Below are 7,500 nucleotides of genomic sequence, written 5' to 3'. Positions count from 1 at the left end.
AATTGTGTCAGTTTCGCTTCGGTCGCTCAAGGTCTTTTGACGCAAAATTCCAACAGATGTCGAAGGTAAACACTCAAATAAAAAGAAAAAAGGAACCTTTATTTACATTATATTTCATATTTGACCGATTTCGCCGTTAGCGAAAATGTGACGTTTTTAACCAAAAGATCAAGTTTTTGGACTATTGTGCTCAAACGTGTGATGTTAATTGAATTGAAAACTTATGATCGATTGTTTAAAAACTCAATTCAGATTGAAAAATTCTAATACAGCCAGGATACTTCTTATGGCATACCAATACACTTTTGTTGAACTCGGTCGAATGGCCTCAATGAAGACGATAGTGAAGGAAATAAAATAGAAATAAGACTACTAACTACTACTAAACTACTAAATACTGGAATATGATAATAGATTTAGGCTTAAATTTACTTGAGCACAGATTAAACCTAGTACAAAAAAATGGAGACGATTCGAGAGATCCTGTTTGGATATTCGTCGCTGTAACTGTTGCATATTTCTGCGATTCGGGAACATCATTTCAACGACTTCACCCTAAAACCACGGACCGTTGTACCACCAAGGAAACCCTTCATAAGCACAGACGGTTACTATATGTTTATGGTTTTCACGTTCCGCAGCAGCCATGCAGTGCAGACAGTTAGCATAACGTTCGTGAATGGACACTTTGGCTGATCCCGTACACGACGCTACTTCTTGTGTACGGGACGTCGTTCCGTGAAATTACATTTTAAACTATTCTATGTAGCCCCAGTGTCACTAATAGTGTCCTACGTGCTCACCAGAAGCGTGACTTTCCCTCTAACTCTATCCAAACCGCCGGACACGATCTTATCAAGACCGTGACCGAGAAGAAGATCGGATGCGAGAACCCACTGGGCCACTGGTACCGCGCGCGCGAACTACTCTGATCCGGTGGCCTCAAGGCCGGATGTTCGGAAAATGAAAAGTCCGCACTGATAGTCCAAATGGACCCCGCATGGCGTTGACTTACTTTGCCGACCAGACGTCGGCCGAGGCCAGAGTGTTTTAATGCGAAATCAAGACTTTAATTACTCCAACTCCTTCCACTATTGTCGGCCCCGTGCCTCGTGCTGTTGGCGCGATCCGTTCTGCCAGCTTCCTGTAGATAGTCCCCCTCTGTTTACCACCTTCTCTCTACAATCGCCGCTGAGATCCCCGAGAGTTGAGGTCAATTTCTTGTTCCCGCTGTCAAGCTTAACTCTTGCGGCCTGTGACCATTTAAACTTCCGTTTCGCACTAGCACTGCCTGGTTTTGGGGCGGAAACGGGTCCGCTCTTGCTACATTACCGTGACACTATCTCCAACCCGATCGCGCACAGCTCTGCAATGGACAAGGCACAGCAGCAGCAGCAGCGACGGCTAGTTCTTCGTTAACTACGTACACGGCATACACACTAACCAGTTCCTATGGTGTGCGGGATAAATTTGTGCAACTTTACATTGTTTTAATAAACTTTTGTCCCTGTGTGCTGGGGACACCCGGTGACAACGGTACGCGCGTCGCTTCGGTACCAGCGCATGACCCAGGTAGTCACACACTGTGCAAGGATAAATGCACTCCCAACCTCTGACCACGAGAGCCGGTTGTAAGAGGGATCCTTACGGCACACAGCTGGAAGCCGTTAGTGTCCTGGAAAAGTTCGTCACTCGATTTCGCACCCCATGCAGCTCTCAGCAAGCAAATGCCAGTCGGCAGTAGAAAAGGCAAACTTGCTGTGTGCTCCAGAGCTACCCCTACGTAGCACGGATGCTGACACTGGGTCACCCGTACTACAAGCCGGAGCGCGGCTGACACGACACAGGAGCTAATGTATGCATAGTTAACTTTTACTCCCACTGTTTAACGTGCGGTGTTGGGTACCCCCCAAACCAAACCAACGTAATTGGAAAGGAACAGTTTCGACTGAAGACTGAGTAAGGAAGTACCGAAGCTTCTTGTCGTCAAAGCCAACGGTGGCACAAATAGCACAAGAAAGCGAAGTGGACACCACCAAGTAAACTCTAGCTACACGCCCAACTCATTTGCTGCCCGAGTGAGGAGCACAGTTCCGGGGAGAGGATGTTATTGGCTGCAACTCTACTCAAGCCCTCGCAAATATGGTTTGCAATCTGTAACGAGCGTTTGATTCGATTTCGGTGCTCAGGGTGGTAGTGTGGCACTCAGACGAATTTTATTGTACTGGCGGTACGTCGCACCAAGGCTCGCGTAACTGCTGCAGCATTCAATTCTGAACAATCGCATCTGATCAAACAGAACGTGTGATAAATGGGATGAATTTTTTGGCTCCAAAGCTAACAAATAGCACCTATTGTAGAAGTAATGTTACCAAAGGTGGCTCTACGGACTACAAATTTGTTAATTGATCTCTTAGCTATGAAGGACAGAAAACAAAACATTGTTAGTTAGTAACTCAATAGCAGCGGAAAGTTTGTAGTTTTTGTAGCTTGAAACAACACAAACGAAATGTTTCGACACACTATGCAATATACCTATATAAAGCCCCATCCAGTTAGAATCTGGACACACGTTTGTAATCACTACAGCGCTTCTAGAGGTCACTTTGCAATTCTGTTGACAGCGTTTTAATGGTAGTAGTCTGTTCATTTAGTGGTAAAAATTTTGTCAAAATTGATCTACGCCTTCAAAAGTTATCGCCGATGGAACGTGAATGTCGAAAAAAACATCTACACACTCATGACTAAAACTCGATTTGGCTGAAGAAAAACCGCGAAACTCTTGAAATTTTCAAACTTAACTAAAAATACCGTATGCAAATGTTACTGGGGTACTTTTACCTTGATTTTAGCACAATGAAACAGCCGAAAAGTGTAACAAATGCCCGATTCTGCAGACAAAAGTTAGTCAACAATCTTGGGATCTCCAAGCGCGATTCCACCAAGAAAAACTCACGACAGACGTCATAACAGTTCGGCAAATATGTTTAAGAGAAGTTTTAAGGTCGTATCATGCCAGAAAACAGCCAAATAAGACCCTAGAGCACAGCTTAATTGCCCAAATCCGTGGAAGGAATCTGTATGAACAAGTGTTGACCGATTTGAAACCATGCATTTCGATGGACGGTGCAACAAACGTAAAAATGCATTTCAAAAAATACCGGACAAAAAAATACTTTGCCAATCATAAAAGGAATGGTTTAGAAAGGGTTTGGTTTCTTTACGGAGATAAATTTGCCCATAAGATGATGATTTGGCATGGGATTTGACATTGTGGCGACAAATCAAATGTGTTCACCATTCGGGCAACGTTTATTCGAAATTTGTGCGAGAAAAGAGTGGCTACAGAAAAGGATTTTGTCTTGCATTTGTCCACCACTGATCCTGTGTAAGTTTGGCATGATTTAGATAGCTGTTCTTGTGGAAGGTATGGCGTTAATGCTTGGTATTCAAATAGATCGATTTCCCAAGGAAAATTATCAATCCACAAAAATGTCTGGATTTTCGTTCCATCGATTTCTATTACACAATTATCACAAGGAAACTTAAAAAGTATATCAGAAATGTATAAAAACCCTCTGAAATGAGGGTGATGTGCAACCAGAGGGCAAATGATGTGACCTAAAGTACTGTGCACAAAATTTTCGGTGATGTCAAAGTAAAAGTTAAAAAAGTCATATAAAAAATGAAGGAATAATTTTCATCAATATATATTATTAAAGGTAATAAAAAAACCTACAAAATGACACCTTTCTCGTCAATTTTTAGCTGAGATATGAACTGTTTTGTGTGTCCAAATTCTAACTGGATGGGGCTTTAGTATATAGTATATATAGTATTCCAATACTATGCGTTACAAATTTCTTCACTGAAGTTCATTGATCAAGGTAACGTTTTTATTGAGTAGTAGCTTTTCCAGTATTAATCTCCTAACCATCTACTACATTCACCAATATGTTCTAAAGTTTCTAGCTTTAGAAAAAACAAAAATAATCATTTATCAATTGCGTTACTACTGGTGCATTATTGTTATAAAGGTAGAATTCTAAATGCCTCTTTTTAATTCCTGGATATCAGCAAGCATCAATTAACCGGAAATCGACCAATATATTACAAAATCAAGAGAGATCGAAACCTGCCACTTGTTTAAACATTTCAAAACATTTCATGAAATAAGGACAGTGGAAAACCACTAGCAACAAATGCTTCATTCGTAAACATTTGCATATCAGATGAAAAATTCAGATTGGATCAATTCACTAACACATAAAAGCTTACATAAAATAGAGAGTCAATTTAATTGAAATGATTCTAATTCGATCAAAAACCCAGACAATAATCTGAATATTCCGAAACGGCTGTATAACGAAACACCAAAACACAAAACCATACATCGACAAAGATCAATGCCACAAGGGACATCGCTAATTACTTTGTGCAGCAGCAACTGCCAACCACGCGAGATAGAAGTGTCCACTAGGCCACCACAATAAGCAGCCGTTGTTCGTAGTGCAACGCAAAGCGCATCGAGGTCGTAGGATTTATGCAAAGCCAAGCCATTTCGCGGTGTCACCGGTCGGAACAAGCATCCAATCATCGAGAATAGTTTCACTTGTTGTGTGAGCATAAAACCCACCAGTATGTCTGCCTGCCTTCCTGTTTGACATTCAGCTCTCTGGACACGACCATCCTGGTATGGGTATCAGCCGCATCTGGTAGCTGCTTCGGCAACAGCCACTCGTCTATGCTTACTGTAAATCATTATTCTGATTTAATTAACAATCAATATTCAAACATATACCGGCCGCGCTGTCACTACTACCACTAGATAGGCCTGACACCTATCTCCTTCGTCTCGCGCAATCTCAGTTTGCTGCATTTCATACGACTACGTCAGGCACGTCGTATTCGCATCATTCGGTGCGTTCAACCGATAGTACTCGCAGTAAGAGATAAGGACGTCAGAGTTTACTTGCATGGCGCCGCTGTGCTCAAGGATGATAACATCATAAGAAACCTCCCAGCTCTAAACCGGCACGGATTAAGTGCGAATTTCGCGCTCCTTTTTACTTCGACCGAAGAAATGCCGTTTCATCAGTCGCAACATGGCAAACAACATCGCTCCAAATCAATTGAGAAGTGCAATCGACTGCAATGACATATTCATAACGTGACCAGGTCGTTATGCTTATTCCAATGAACGAATACTACATCTACTTAAAAAAATGGTAGAAGTAAAGCGAAGGAATAAAAAATTGAAGAAGTTTGTTTTGCTATTATCTTTCTCCTGTTCAACTTTAGAAAATCAGCTAATTAATTTAAAAATTATTCTCTGTGTAGTATCTAGAAGAATGTTTTGTAGTCAGAATACTTGTATAATAAAAAGCAATGCAATAAAAATACAATGCATCCGCCATTGATCGTTGACCCCCCTTTGAGCATTATTAGTCATATATATCTGCTGGGGAATCGACTGGTAATTTGAACGATTATCAAAATCGTACCAAAATAACGTTTAGCAAATTGTACGAACTTACCTCTCGGAGTTTAGGAGTTCGGATCTTCTGGGCATCGATCTGCAATTTAAAATAGAAATAACATATCATCTTCATTGCATAAAAGATCTTCTGATTAGACTATGAGTGCTGGATGATCGAAATACTTTCCCTTGACAGAAAAAATGTACAAAATAAAAAAGGTATCGCAAGGTACAACGAAAGATCCTCCTTTGTGCTTTGAATCTCTGACACAGCTACCACACGAAAAGCCCAACTTTTCTAACTTGCAATTTCGCATTAAAGGTACTATTCCTATCGTACCAGAAGGTGCAAATTCCCTCCTGGAATAGGTCAGCCCGTAAGACCTGGTTCGATTTTAGTATCCATCTCCACCCTTTGATCTATCCTGCAGTCTCATACCAGTCCTTCTGTGCAAGGCCTCCATGCGTGCTGACGTAACCATTATATGCATTTGATGTACACCAACGCAATTGGTGATTATATACAACACCAAGTAGCTGCCACACGAACGAAAGCGAACGTCTATTATAGCAAACTTCGATTCCAACTCAACAAGGAACGTTGCAACATGCCCTTTTGAACTTTTATGTTACATAAAATTAGTTTTAACCATGAAATCATTTCTTCAAGGATTCGTCGCTAGCCATTGTTGATATACACTACCACTCTGCTATTCTGGTAGGTTCGGGATAATCTAGAATCTTCGAAAACCATGAAAGCAAATCGTTATGCACTAAAGCCTAGCAGGATTTGCGTTTAGCAGTTAATTCGTAACGTAGAAATTGCATAGGAATAACCACGATAAAACTAGTATCTTGATTATCGGTTTAAAACAATTATTTCATGTTTATATGTGTATTTGTACGACAAGCATCATGGGGGCTCATTTATGAGTATGATTCAACAAAAACAGTCTGTGGACGTGCACCTCCTTAAAATATAATCGTGTAACTGTCGACAGAAATCAATATTGGGATAATTTAAAGGTTGCAGGCAACGAATCATAATTTATCAGATGTAAACACATGTCCCGCCAAACTCTCCGTTTCCAACAAGCACTCATTTTCCGCTGGCGTTGATAATTCCGTGAAATTGCCCAAAGGATGAGGCTTAAGGCCACATAGTGACCCTCGTCGTACTAGAGCGCAATGGGTATGTCATAGACAACGAGACACTCCCGCCTACAAGCGCAGAGCAATCGGATACAGCATACGCGACAGGGATATATGCTAGGTTACCAATCCTTCTCAACGAAACGGTGCCGCCCAAGGATAAACCTACAATCTAGCAACACTATCTAGTGCTGGCACAATCGGAAGAGGCAGCAGCAGCAGCAGCAAGTGTCGCGATTCAGTGGGAATATGTGCTTTTGCTCCGGGTACTACCCAGCACCTTTAGGCAGTGAGTGTGTCAACAAACGCACCACACCGCATGGGAGCCGCAGAGTTGGAGACGGTGGACAACACAGCAGACCAGCGAACCAGCGCCTCGTTGGTGGATCGAAAACAGTTCGGACTGAAACCCATTTAATCCGATAATTACATTAAAATTTTAATTAAAACTTAATTCAATCTGTACGCTGCTCTCTGTGCTGCATCGAAACGTTCAAGCACTTAGGGCATCATGCCATGACCATGTACCAGGCACGGCGCACTAGTTTCTAACATTACCCGTTGGGCCCCGGCAGGGGTGTGAGCGAAGTCTCGCTAGTCTCATTCCATCCGACCATCAGTGGCCGCGGAATCCTCGTACAAACTACTATTGCATGGTTCCGGAAACGGAAAGAAGGCACCGAAGGCTAATGCCCTTGCACTACCGGTACGATGATGCGGTCCAGCCGAGTTCACTAAAGCATTGAGTATCTGAGAATCGCTCACGGTTTTGCTATGAGTCGCTAGGTGATTCGCTTCTACCTGTAGACTTTGCCCTTTGAACTGATTTGGTCCGTACAAAGCGTAGCGTAGAACGAAGTCGAAACAAT

At 42.1% G+C, this 7,500-nt stretch overlaps 1 protein-coding gene across 4 annotated transcripts in view; it reads right to left on the bottom strand.

Moving 5' to 3' along the window:
* Window positions 1-7,500, bottom strand: part of LOC125959998 (tyrosine-protein phosphatase Lar) — a 229,252-nt gene that overhangs the window by 189,152 nt on the left and 32,600 nt on the right. For all 4 annotated transcript variants that reach the window (XM_049693088.1, XM_049693089.1, XM_049693087.1 and 1 more), the window contains one exon: window positions 5,538-5,576. The gene's annotated coding sequence lies outside the window, so the exon portion shown is untranslated. The remainder of the gene's footprint in view (window positions 1-5,537; window positions 5,577-7,500) is intronic.

Source organism: Anopheles darlingi, chromosome 2, assembly GCF_943734745.1.
Source record: "Anopheles darlingi chromosome 2, idAnoDarlMG_H_01, whole genome shotgun sequence".
Lineage (NCBI taxonomy): Eukaryota > Metazoa > Arthropoda > Insecta > Diptera > Culicidae > Anopheles > Anopheles darlingi.
Note: the sequence above shows the minus strand (reverse complement) of the source record. Positions and strands in the feature narration are given on the sequence as shown.